Here is a 13,592-nt window from a genome sequence, read left to right as displayed (position 1 = left end):
AGCCTACAGTCAGGCAAAATCATCTGACACAAAGTCTGTTTTAGAATTAAGTGTTGAATATGTCATGCAATATTGAATATGCTCTTGAAAGTAGAAGACAGAATGGTTGTCTGGGTACAGAATTGTTTTAAGTATATTGGTTATTTACCCTTGTAAACAAAAGGTAACACTAGCCTGGGAAAAGATCACATTTCAAACTCCAAGGATATTTTCTACTGAATGTGTCAGGGGAAGCACAGTGATTGAAACCACCCTCCCTGGCCAGGCACCATAGTAACCATCTGCATGAGTTGTTTTATGACAGGAGAACCTGATAAGGAATACAGAACTAATAAGCCACCACCAACCAGAAGAGTTCGGGAAAGGTTGAAAGGAGACACCGCGTGTCTGTCCACTTCCCAGAATCCCTCTCGCTAGCATCCATCTTGGCTGAGCGATGCGTGCTCCACCAGGAAAGACTCTGAATTAGAATGATTGGCCAAAGAACACCCAGAAACTAATCCCATCACCATAAAACCCAAGACTGCGAGCCACATGGCAGAGCTGTTCTTCTGGGTTCACTTACCCTACTGCTCTCCACCTGGGTGCCCTTTCCCAATAAAATCTCTTGCTTTGTCAGCACATGTGTCTCCTCAGACAATTCATTTCCAAGTGTTAGAAAAAAGCCCTGTTTCGGGCCCTGGAAGGGGTCCCCCTTCCTGCAACAAATGCATACCACTTCCACACCATTGTAAAGTTGAAAAACCATAAGCCATGTTGAAGTGGGCAGACCTTCTGTACTGTAATAGCAAATTCAGACACAGTGCATACCATGTCCCAGGCATTATTCTAAAAAGCTTAATATGTATTAATTCCCTTAACTCCCCTTGAAAAAGGTATTGTCAACATTGGCATTTTACCAATGAAGAAACAGAAATTCACTGAAGTGCAGCAGTTTGCCCACAGCCCTTCTGGAAGCCAGTAAAAGGCCCCCCTGCCTGCCCACCTGCTTTTCCTGTAAGCTCTACCCAACACTTCAGTAAAATACCTATTAAAGGCCCATCAGAGCGCCTCTAACAGAAAGTTGATCTGAAAGCAGGCCAGTTAGTAGAGTTGGGATCTGTGGGAAATGGAAGGACAGGCTTGATGTCAGAGTGCTGTATCATCCTTTTGTTGTTGCTGTTCACTTAGCATTCCATTTAAGGGTCATACTAAGGTACATAGAAGGAGAGGCCTACCTGTGTTTTTGTTTATAGGTTCTCTTGCATGCAAGAAGCTGACAGGGCAGATAATCAAAACTTGTAATCATTGTGCTCATTGTTACTAGGGTAATTCCCTGGCTTCACCAGAAAAATAGCTTCAGGGAGAAGTCACAGTTCCCAGGAGCCACCAAATACTTGCAAAGGCTGGAGTTTTACTTCCTCATCAAGAATGAGCCTCTCCAAAGAAACACAGGAAACTAAGTATGCAAATTCTTGAAAGTATACATTTGCCTGGTGTGAATCACTACTTGCTTAATTAGGTGCTTTGTTAAGAAAACAGCTTTGTATAAGGATGGGGGGAGAAACAGGGACAGGAGGTGGTGGAGATGGTGCTGGAAAGGGATGGGCAGGATAAATAACTGTTAGGGCAAATGTATTAATTCTATCTGCAGAGTTTTGGGTTTTTAATTTTTATTGGTTTGGGGGTTTTGGAGGGTTTTTCAGGTTTGGGTGTCATTTTGGTTTGTTTTTTTGGCAGATCTTTCTCTTTAATTCTACAAGGTGAGAATGACCAAGCAGAAGACAGACCCTCTGATCTTAGTGATAGTTTCCAAAGTTACTTGTTACTCACTTGGTGGTTGTTGAACTCTGAAATCTCCTCTTTTATTTTCTGAGAAAGGTGAGAATTCAATTTTTAAAAGTTTGCACACAGAAAACATCAGGATTCTGTAAACTTCATAAGAAGTTGGGTTTTGGCTTTGTGTCTGGCAGAGAGTCCCTTTATCCAGGAGAGTTGGTTTTGATCTTTCTAAGCAACAAGGCTTACCGTGACTGCTCCTCTGTCTTCGGCAGCCACAGGTCTGCTTGTTGCCTGGTGTGTGCACCCTCTCCTCGCCTTAGCCACCCTGTGTGGACGCAGGAGATTAATTAAACCCTGTGCAGTTCCTTTTCTTTCAAGTTCTGCTTGAGAGAACGTTCTGATTTTCAAGTGAGAAAATTTGTTTAAGTTCTAGTCATTCTGGAGCAGCACCCTGAGGTGTCTTGCCACAAGTTGCTGCTGCTACTGCTGCTAAGTCGCTTCAGTCGTGTCCGACTCTGTGCGAGCCCATAGACCGCAGCCCAACAGGCTTCCCCGTCCCTGGGATTCTCCAGGCAAGAACACTGGAGTGGGTTGCCATTTCGTTCTCCAATGCATGAAAGTGAAAAGTCAAAGTGAAGTCGCTCAGTCATGTCCGACTCTTAGTGACCCCACGGACTGCAGCCTACCAGGCTCCTCCATTCATGGGATTTTCCAGGCAAGAGTACTGGAGTGGGGTGCCATTGCCTTCTCCGTGCCACAAGTTAGAATCCTTGAATTATGGGCGGGGAGGTGATACCTTAAATTCAAATCTTTTTCTTGCATGTGTGATCTCTCAAGGAAAATGTTCTAAGTCCATGACTTATAGGTAAAACAGAGCATGTCATTAGATGATGGAAGCTTAATAAAAAATGGAGGCTTCCCTTTTGGCTCAGTGGTAAAGAATTAGCCTGCCAATGCAGGAGATGCAGGTTCGACCCCTGGGTCAGGAAGATTGCCTGGAGAAGGAAATGGCAGCCCACTCCAGTGTTCTTGAGTGGGAAATCCCACAGACAGAGGAGCCTGGTCATGGGGTCATGAAAGAGTCAGACATCTGGGTTGCTTCCATGTCCTGGCTATTATAAACAGTGCTGCGATGAACATTGGAGTACACGTGTCTCTTTCCCTTCTGGTTTCCTCAGTGTGTATGCCCAGCAGTGGGATTGCTGGATCAGATGTCCATCAGCAGATGAATGGATAAGAAAGCTGTGGTACATATACACAATGGAGTATTACTCAGCCATTAAAAAGAATACATTTGAATCAGTTCTAATGAGGTGGATGAAACTGGAGCCTATTATACAGAGTGAAGTAAGCCATAAAGAAAAACACCAATACAGTATACTAATGCATATATATGGAATTTAGAAAGATGGTAACAATAACCCTGTGTACGAGACAGCAAAAGAGACACTGATGTATAGAACAGTCTTATGAACTCTGTGGGAGAGGGAGAGGGTGGGAAGATTTGGGAGAATGGCATTGAAACATGTAAAATATCATGTATGAAACGAGTTGCCAGTCCAGGTTCAATGCATGATACTGGATGCTTGGGGCTAGTGCACTGGGACGACGTAGAGGGATGGTATGGGGAGGGAGGAGGGAGGAGGGTTCAGGATGGGGAACACATGTATACCTGTGGCGGATTCATTTTGATATTTGGCAAAACTAATACAATTTTGTAAAGTTTAAAAATAAAAAAAATAAATAAATAAAAATAAAAATTGGAAAAAAAAAAAAAGAAAGAGTCAGACATGACTTAGTGACTATAACAAAAGCAACAATGAAAGATGCTTGTCTGAGAATTTACACGGCAGGCTTAGAAATCCAGGAACTTGACTGGCATCCTTCAGAAAAGCCCAAGCCTCATTGCCTTTTTCCGGATAAATTTTCTGCGGGCATTTGTGTGTTTGGGAAGGGTAAGTGCTTCAAGGAAGACAGGGAGCTAGCATGCAGGGTGTGGGTGAGGCCGGGAATGGTGTTCCTGTCCCTTGTGTCACGCCTGTGTCATCTTCGTGCCACCCTCCACCCCTGGCTTGCTTTTCAAATTTCTGTTGTTTTGCAAGCGAGGCAAGCCAAGCAGAGGCACTGTAGTTCTTGGGGGATAAGTTGTTATGAAGCTCATAGTTGGGAAAGGATGGTGTTTAAGATCTGTTAGATCTTATTTTAAGACAAAACAGAGGTAATTAATCTATTTCTTTATGGACCACCTGCAGAACTACTGGAGGTACTGACTTTTAAAAAGAAGAGTTTTCTATACCCCCCACCAAAGTTGATATTAAGCCCTGAGAATCTGCTACTTTAATAGGCACTCCATGTTTTTTCAAATATTAACTGTAAATCTTAGAGCTTTGCAGAGTATTTCATAGACTGAAGGGATATATCCATGTGCACAGTTCTCTCTCTTGAAAAAAATTACTTCCACACTGAGAGTAATGGCCAGCCTGCAAAGAGACTCCCTATCCTGCCTCACTTAGCCCTGGAAAGGATTCAGTTCAGTTCAGTCGCTCAGTCGTGTCCGACTCTTTGCGAACCTATGGACTGCAGTATGCCAGGCCTCCCTGTCCATCACCAAGTCCTGGAGTCTACTCAAATTCATGTCCACTGAGTCAATGATGCCATCCAACCATCTCGTCTTCTGTCCTCCCCTTCTCCTCCTGCCTTCAATCTTTCCCAACATCAGGATCTTTACAAAGGAGTCCATTCTTCCAATCAGGTGGCCAAAGTATTGGAGTTTCAGCTTCAGCATCAGTCCTTCCATTGAATATTCAGGAATGATTTCCTTTAAGATGGACTGGTTGGATCTCCTTGCAGTTCAAGGGACTCTCAAGGATCTTCTCCAACCCCACAGTTCAAAGCATCAATTCTTTGGCCCTCAGCTTTCTTTATAGTCTAACTCTCACATCCATACATGATTACTGGAGGACCTTTGTTGGCAAAGTAATGTCTCTGCTTCTTAATATGCTGTCTAGGTTAGTCATAGCTTTTCTTCCAAAGAGCAAGTGTCTTTTAATTTCATGGCTTCAGTCGCCATCTGCACTGATTTTGGAGCCACAAAAATATAAAGTCTGACACTGTTTCCACTGTTTCCCCATCAATTTGCCATGAAGTGATGGGACTAGAAGCCATAATCTTAGTTTTCTGAATGTTGAGTTTTAACCCAACTGTTTCACTCTCCTCTTTCACTTTCATCAAGAAGCTCTTTAGTTCTATGCTTTCTGCCAGAAGGGTGGTGTCATCTGCATATCTGAGGTTATTGATATTTCTCCCAGCCATCTCGATTCCAGCTTGTGCTTCATTCCAGCGTTTCTCATGATGTACTCTGCATATAAGTTAAATAAGCAGGGTGACAATATACAGCCTTGACATACTCCTTTTCCTATTTGGAACCAGTCTGTTGTTCCATGTCCAGTTCTAACTGTTGCTTCCTGACCTGCATACAGATTTCTTAAGAGGCAGGTCAGGTGGTCTTGTATTCCCATCTCTTTCAGAATTTTCCACAGTTTATTGTGATCCACATAGTCAAAGGCTTTGGCATAGTCAATAAAGCAGAAATAGATGTTTTTCTGGAACTCTCTTGCCTTTTTGATGATAGTTCTATATATATATGTTACCCTGTGCCCCCACCATGGCTAACTGGATTTTAGTTAGACCTGGGATACAAGTTTGTTGATCAATTAGAGTTTCTTAAAATTTAAAGTAAATAAACAAAGCAATTGTCATTAGTCTATGATGAGTACTCATAAACCAGGGGACTGAATGCACCAATGAGTCATGTATCAGGGGCAGAGAGGCTGCAGACAAATTTAGCCTCTACCACTGGGCAGCTTTGCCCTGTCCAGGTACCTGCAATTGGATAGGTTTGGGCAAAAGGTTTGTCCCAGTTTCTCTTGGTAAACCAGGTTTGGTCATTATATTAGTCACACATTGCCAAAGTTAGTTACAAACTTTTTTTTTTTTTTCCTGTGATGATGTTAAACATGTACTTTAAACAAATTTAAATGTGCAATAGAGTAACTATAGTCACTGTGCTGTACTTCATATTCCCATGACTTGTTTTGTAACTGGAAGTTAGTACTTTTGGACCTTCTTCACCTTTTCTCCCACTGCCCACCGCCTTCCCCCACTTCTGGCAACCATCCATCTGTTCTCCATATCTATGAGCTTGGTTTTCTTTCCTGTTGTTGCTGTTTTGTTTGTTTATTTATCCCACGCTGGGTTGTAGCCCTTGGGACCTTTAATCTTCACTGGGGCATGTGGGATCTTTAGTTGCAACACTTGGGATATTTTTTTTCTTCAGTTGCATCTTTGGGATCTAGTTCTCTGACCAAAGCTCAAACCTGGGCTCCATGCAGTGGGATTGTGGAGTGTTAATCACTCCACAACAAGGAAGTTCCTGTTGGTTCACAAAGTGGAAGAGGAACTTTCAGAGTTCAACAGGCACCAAGTGAGTAAAAAGTGACTTTGGAAACTAAGATCAGAAAGTCTGTCCTCTACCTGGACATTCTCATCTTGTAGAATTAAAAGAAAGATCTGCCAAAAAAAAAAAAAAAACAAGCCAAAATGAAACCAAAACCAAAAAAGCAACAAAAATTTAAAAACCACAAAACCCTGCAGATGGAATTAATACTGTTCGGTAGGTAGAATAAGGAAAAGGAGTCCAAAATGGCAGTGGCTAAAAGACAAAGAAAGAAAAAGCCCGTGAAAATAGAACAAAAGAAGGTCCGAGGACCGGAGTGAGGACCTCAGGTAAAACAAACAACACTCCTGGCTGGCTCAGTTTACATAGGACAGGCCCAGGGAGACACAAACATATAAAAAGAGGAGCCAAAGCTAGCTCTCTCTCTCTCTCTCTTCTGCGCGCTGGCGTGCTCTTCTTTTTTCGTCTTTGGATCGATGTGCCCACACGCCTTAAAGATGGATTTTCCTGCTATCTTCTAAATAAAATAAAGCTGTTTAACACTGATTTGTCTAAAAGCTATAACATGGTCCTTTCGAGACCTGAGAGCTATAACACGGTCTATCCAAGACCTGAGAGCTGTGACACGCCGAGGGGGCTTTAATGTCCGTCACTCCAAATCTTTGTTGTGATGAGACAAAGAACCAAGGAGCATACACTCTCGTGACAATACATTTCCCCTGACAGTTATTTAACCTTTCCACTCCTTTCCAGCACCATCTCCACCACCACCCTCTGGCCGCATTTCTCCCCCCATTCATAGTCAAAGCTGTTTTCTTAACTCAGCTAGTAGTGATTCATTCCAGACAGTGTATACTTTCAAGAGTTTGCATACTTAGCTTCCCATGTTTCTTTAGAGAGGCTCATTCTTGATGAGGAAGTAAAACTCCAGCCTTCGCAAGTATTTGGTGGCTCCTGGGAACTGTGACTTCTCCCTGAAGCTATTTTTCTGGTGGACCCAGGGAATTACCTTAGTAACAATGAGCACAATGAACACATGGTTTGATTATCTGCCCTGTCAGTTTCTCGCATGAAAAAAAAAGGAATAAACAAAAACACAGGTAGGCCTCTCCTTGTGTGTAACTTAGAATAATCACTTGAATGGAATGCTAAGTGAACAGCAACAATAAAAGGAGATCTGATACAGCACTCTGACATCAAGCTTGTACTTCCATTTCCCACAGATTCCAACTGCTTTCTGATGAACTGCCCATTAGAGGCATTCTGATGGGCCCTTCAGTTCAGTCAGTTCAGTCGCTCAGTCATGTCCGACTCTTTGCAACCCCATGAATCGCAGCACGCCAGGCCTCCCTGTCCATCACCAACTCCCGGAGTTCACTCAGACTCATGTCCATTGAGTCAGTGATGCCATACAGCCATCTCATCCTCTGTCGTCCCCTTCTCCTCCTGCCCCCAATCCCTCCCAGCATCAGAGTCTTTTCCAATGAGTCAACTCTTTGCATGAGGTGGCCAAAGTACTGGAGTTTCAGCTTTAGCATCATTCCTTCCAAGGAAATCCGAGGGCTGATCTCCTTCAGAATGGCCTGGTTGGATCTCCTTCTAGTCCAAGGGACTCCCAGGAGTCTTCTCCATCACCACAGTTCAAAAGCATCAATTCTTCGGTGCTCAGCCTTCTTCACAGTCCAACTCTCACATCCATGCATGACCACTGGAAGAACAATAGCCTTGACTAGATGAACCTTTGTTGGCAAAGTAATGTCTCTGCTTAGTCATAACTTTCCTTCCAAGGAGTAAGCGTCTTTTAATTTCATGGCTGCAGTCACCATCTACAGTGATTTTGGAGCCCAAAAAAATAAAGTCTGACACTGTTTCCACTCTTTCCCCATCTATTTCCCATGAAGTGATGGGACCAGATGCCGTGATCTTCGTTTTCTGAATGTTGAGCTTTAAGCCAACTTTTTCCTTCTCCTCTTTCACTTTCATCAAGAAGCTTTTTAGTTCCTCTTCACTTTTTGCCATAAGGGTGGTGTCATCTGCATATCTGAGGTTATTGATAATTCTCCCGGCAATCTTGATTCCAGTTTGTGCTTCTTCCAGACCAGCGTTTCTCATGATGTACTCTGCATAGAAGTTAAATAAGCAGGGTGACAATATACAGCCTTGACGTACTCCTTTTCCTATTTGGAGCCAGTCTGTTGTTCCAAGTCCGGATGGGCCCTTATTAGGCAGTTTTACTGAAGTGTTGGGTAGAGCTTACAGGAAAAGCAGGTGGACAGGCAGGGAGGCCTTTTACTCACTCCCAGAGGGGCTGTGGGCAAACTGCTGGACTTCTGTGAATTTCTGTTTCCTCATCTGTAAAATGCCAATGTTGACAATACCTTTTCAAGGGGAGTTAAGTGATTTAAAACATACAAATAATGCCTGGAACATGGCAGGCACTGTGTCTGTATTTGCTGTTACAGTACAGGAGGTCCGCAACTTCAATGGCTAAAGGTTTTTCAGCTTTACAATGGTGTAAAAGTGGTATGCATTCAGTAGAAAATATACTTGGAATTTGAAATGTAATCTTGTTCTGGGCTAGTATATATTTTGTTTACAAAGGTAAACAACCAATATACTTAAAACAATTCTGTACCCAGACAACCATTCTGTCTTCCGCTTTCAGGAGCATATTCAATATATTACATCAGATATTCAACACTTTATTCTAAAATAGGCTTTGTTGCCCAACCGTAGGCTAATGTATGTGTCCCAGGGAGGTTTGAGTTATGATAGTCAGAACTGTGATATTTGGTAGGTTAGGTGTATGGAATGCATTTTTTTATTTACATTATCTAACTTATGATGGGTTTATCAGAATGTTACCCAACTGTAAATCAAGGAAGATTGGTATATAGACTCCCCTCTTCTTTCAGAAACACAAAACTCCTGATAAAAATCACCTGGCAGAGGCCTAGAGCAGTGTAAACTCATGAGAACTAATATTGAACCATAAGAATATTCATTTAAACAACAGCATCACTGGGTGGCTCAGAGGGTAAAGAATCCACCTGAAATGCAGGAGACCTGGGTTCGATCCCTGGGTTGGGAAGATCCCCTGCAGGAGGGCATGGCAACCCACTCCAGTATTCTTGCCTGAAGAATCCCCTGGACAGAGAAGCACGGCAGGCCTTAGTGTATGGGGTTGCAAGTCAGACACGACTGAGCAACTCAGCACAGTAAATTCCTAGGGCAAGAAGCTAACTCCCTTCAAATGATTAAAAATTCTAAAACATTCCCCCTGCACTTTGGTTGGAAGTTATAAAAGAATAGTTTTATAAAAGAATATAAGGGAATAGTTATATTCTTATAACTATTAAGCAAGAATTTGTTGTTATTGTTCAGTCACTAATTTGTGTCCAACTGTTTGCTACCCCAAAGACTGTAACCTGCCCAGCTCCTCTGTCCATATAGTTTTGGCAAGAATAATAGCGTGAGTTGCCATTTCCTTCTCTAGGTAAGCAAGAATCAGTTCAGTTCAGTTTAATCGCTCAGTCGTTTCTGACTCTTTGCGACCCCATGAATAGCAGCACTCCAGGCCTCCCTGTCTATCACCAACTTCCGGAGTTCACCCAAACTCATGTGCATCGAGTTGGTGATGCCATCCAGCCATCTCATCCTCTGTCGTCCCCTTCTCCTCCTGCCCCCAATCCCTCCCAGCATCAGAGTCTTTTCCAATGAGTCAACTCTTCGCATGAGGTGGCCAAAGTACTGGAGTTTCAACTTCAGCATCAGTCCTTCCATTGAACACCCAGGACTGGTCTCCTTTAGAATGGACTGGGTGGATCTCCTTGCAGTCCAAGGGACTCTAAAGAGTCTTCTCCAACACCACTGTTCAAAGCATCAATTCTTCAGCACTCAGCTTTCTTCACAGTCGAACTCCCACATCCATACATGACTACTGGAAAAACCATAGCCTTGACTAGACAGACCTTTGTTGGCAAAGTAATATCTCTGCTTTTGAATATGCTATCTAGGTTGGTCATAACTTTCCTTCCAAGGAGTAAGTGTCTTTTAATTTCATGGCTGCAATCACCATCTGCAGTGATTTTGGAGCCCAAAAAAATGAAGTGTGACACTGTTTCCACTGTTTCCCCATCTATTTCCCATGAACTGATGAGACCGGATGCCATGATCTTAGTTTTCTGAATGTTGAGACTTAAGCCAACTTTTTCCCTCTCCTCTTTCACTTTCATTAAGAGGCTTTTTAGTTCCTCTTCACTTTCTGCCATAAGGATGGTATCATCTGCATATCTGAGGTTATTGATATTTCTCCCGGCAACCTTGACTCCAGCTTGTCTTCTTCCAGCCCAGTGTGTCTCATGATGTACTCTGCATATAAGTTAAATAAGCAGGGTGACAATATACAGCCTTGACGTACTCCTTTTCCTATTTGGAATCAATCTGTTGTTCCATGTCCAGTTCTAATTGTTGCTTCCTGACCTGCATACAGGTTTCTCAAGAGGCAGGTCAGGTGGTCTGGTATTCCTATCTCTTTCAGAATTTTCCACAGTTGATTGTGATCCACATAGTCAAAGGCTTTGGCATAGTCAATAAAGCAGAAATAGATGTTTTTCTGGAACTTTCTTGCTTTTTCAATGATCCAGAAGATGTTGGCAATTTGATCTCTGGTTCCTCTGCCTTTTCTAAAACCAGCTTGAACATCTGAAAGTTCACGGTTCACATCCTGTTGAAGCCTGGCTTGGAGAATTTTGAGCATTACTTTACTAGCGTGTGAGATGAGTGCAATTGTGTGGTAGTTTGAGCATTCTTTGGCATTGCCTTTCTTTGGGATTGGAATGAAAACTGACCTTTTCCAGTCCTGTGGCCTCTGCTGAGTTTTCCAAATTTGCTGGCATATTGAGTGCAGCACTTTCACAGCATCATCTTTCAGGATTTGAAATAGCTCCACTGGAATTCCATCACCTCCACTAGGTTTGTTCATAGTGATGCTTCCTAAGGCCCACTTGACTTCACATTCCAGGATGAGACTGTGGCTCAGATCATGAACTCCTTATTGCCAAATTCAGACTTAAATTGAAGAAAGTAGGGAAAAACCACTAGCCCATTCAGGTATGACCTAAATCAAATCCCTTATGATTATACAGTGGAAGTGAGAAGTAGATTTAAGGGATTGGGTCTGATAGACAGAGTGTCCTTCTTTTAAGGGATTCCTGCCTACAGTAGTAGATATAGTGGTCATCTGAGTTAAATTCACCCATTCCGGTCCATTTTAGTTCACTGATTCCTAGAATGTCAACATTCACTCTTGCCATCTCCTGTTTGACCACTTCCAATTTGCCTTGATTCATGGACCTGACATTCCAGGTTCATCTGCAATATTGCTCTCTACAGCATTGGACCTTGCTTCTATCACCAGTCACACCCACAACTGGGTATTGTTTTGCTTTGGCTCCATCCCTTCATTCTCCCTGGAGTTATTTCTCCACTGATCTCCTGTAGCATATTGGGTACCTACCGACCTGGGGAGTTCCTCTTTCAGTATCCTATCATTTTGCCTCTTCTCTGTTCATGGGGTTCTCAAGGCAAGAATACTGAAGTGGTTTGCCATTCCCTTCTCCAGTGGACCACATTCTGTCAGACCTCTCCACCATGACCCGCCCGTCTTGCATGGCCCCACACGGCATGGCTTAGCTTCATTGAGTTAGACAAGACTGTGGTCCATGTGGTCAGATTGGATAGTTTTCTGTGGTTATGATTTCAGTGTGTCTGCCCTCTGATGCCCTCTCTCAACACCTACCATCTCACTTGGAATGTGAAGACAAAAGAGTCCAAAATGCAGTACTTGGATGCAATCTCAAAAACGACAGAATGATCTGTGTTTGTTTCCAAGGCAAATCATTCAATACCACAGTGATCCAAGCCTATGCCCCAACCAGTAATGCTGAAGAAGCTGAAGTTGAATGGTTCTGTGAAGACCTACAAGACCTTTTAGAACTAACACCCAAAAAAGATGTCCTTTTCATTCTAGAGGACTGGAATGCGAAAGTAGGAAGTCAAGAAACACCTGGGGTAACAGGCAAATTTGGCCTTGCAATATGGAATGAAGCAGGGCAAAGGCTAATAGAGTTTTGCCAAGAGAACGCACTGGTCATAGCAAACAGCCTCTTGTAATGAGGCCTTACAAATAGCTGTTTAAAGAAGGGAAGAGAAAAGCAAAGGAGAAAAGGAAAGATACTCCAATTTGAATGCAGAGTTCCAAAGAATAGCAAGGAGAGATACGAAAGCCTTCCTCTGTGGTCAGTGCAAAGAAATAGAGGAAAACAACAGAATGGGAAAGACTAGAGATCTCTTCAAGAAAATTAGAGATACCAAGGGAACATTTCGTGCAAAGAAGGGCTCGATAAAGGACAGAAATGGTATGGACCAAACAGAAGCAGAAGATATTAAGAAAAGGTGGTAAGAATACACAGAAGAACTGAACAAAAATATCTTCATGACCCAGATAACCATGATGGTGTGATCACTCACCTAGAGCCAAACAAGCAAGAATAGTTGGATATAAATGGTGTTTCTGGCAGATGGAACAAGTTAAGTTTACCCACTCAGATGGCTGAAGCCTTTTACCAATATTTGTGGGAAGACATTTTAAGGTTTTTACTTGCCTGTTTTTAACTTTTATTTTTAAATGGGGGAAAATTGCTTTACAATGTTGTGTTGGTTTCTGATGTATAACAACACAAATCAGCCATAATTATACATGTATCATCTCCCTCTTGAACTCAGAATTATTCTTCTCCACAGAAATTTTTAGTAAAAGGTGAAAGATTTATATGATAGAAAGAGAAGCAGAATATTACTTGCCTTTAATAGATGACCTTATGGGGGCTGTGGATAAAATTTGTGGCAGTTATGGAAGTTACAGAAATATCAAGTAGCAGTTTGCTTTTTAAAATCTCTCTCTCTCTCTTTTTTTTTTTTTTCCAGTCCCAAGCAAGGGTGCTTTAGCCAACCATTTGGATGCTCCATTTCAAAGATATGATAAGATCAGTATTTCCAAGGGACTAAGAATCATAAGTTTTATCTAAGGAGGAAGTCAGGAACATATTTGCCTGTTATCAGATTTCTGGATAAGTACTATAATCTTTTTTATTTTCTTTAATAGTCTGTAGATTAGTTCAATATTTTGTGTGTGTGAAGTGCCGTCCCCAAATACACAAAGATCTGGGCCTGGTGGTGTCTGTTTAGAGAGTAAGGGACAATAAATCAAGCCTTTCTGTACATTTCCTGGACCTCTGTCAAAGCAGTTTCCCGGCTATCAATATTTACATAAGTTTTATACTTGCTGTGTGCCATCTGTAGTTCTTGACATTTG

The 13,592-nt window shown here is 42.3% G+C and overlaps 1 pseudogene; it reads right to left on the bottom strand.

Annotated features, from left to right (window-relative positions):
* Positions 1 to 12,969: 12,969 nt before the first annotated feature.
* LOC112446890 (uncharacterized) lies at positions 12,970 to 13,074 on the bottom strand (annotated as a pseudogene).
* Between the last annotated feature and the right edge of the window lie 518 nt (positions 13,075 to 13,592).

The sequence above is a fragment of the Bos taurus genome, chromosome 5 (genome assembly GCF_002263795.3).
Source record: "Bos taurus isolate L1 Dominette 01449 registration number 42190680 breed Hereford chromosome 5, ARS-UCD2.0, whole genome shotgun sequence".
Taxonomy (NCBI): domain Eukaryota; kingdom Metazoa; phylum Chordata; class Mammalia; order Artiodactyla; family Bovidae; genus Bos; species Bos taurus.
This window is presented reverse-complemented; position numbering and strand designations above follow the sequence as displayed.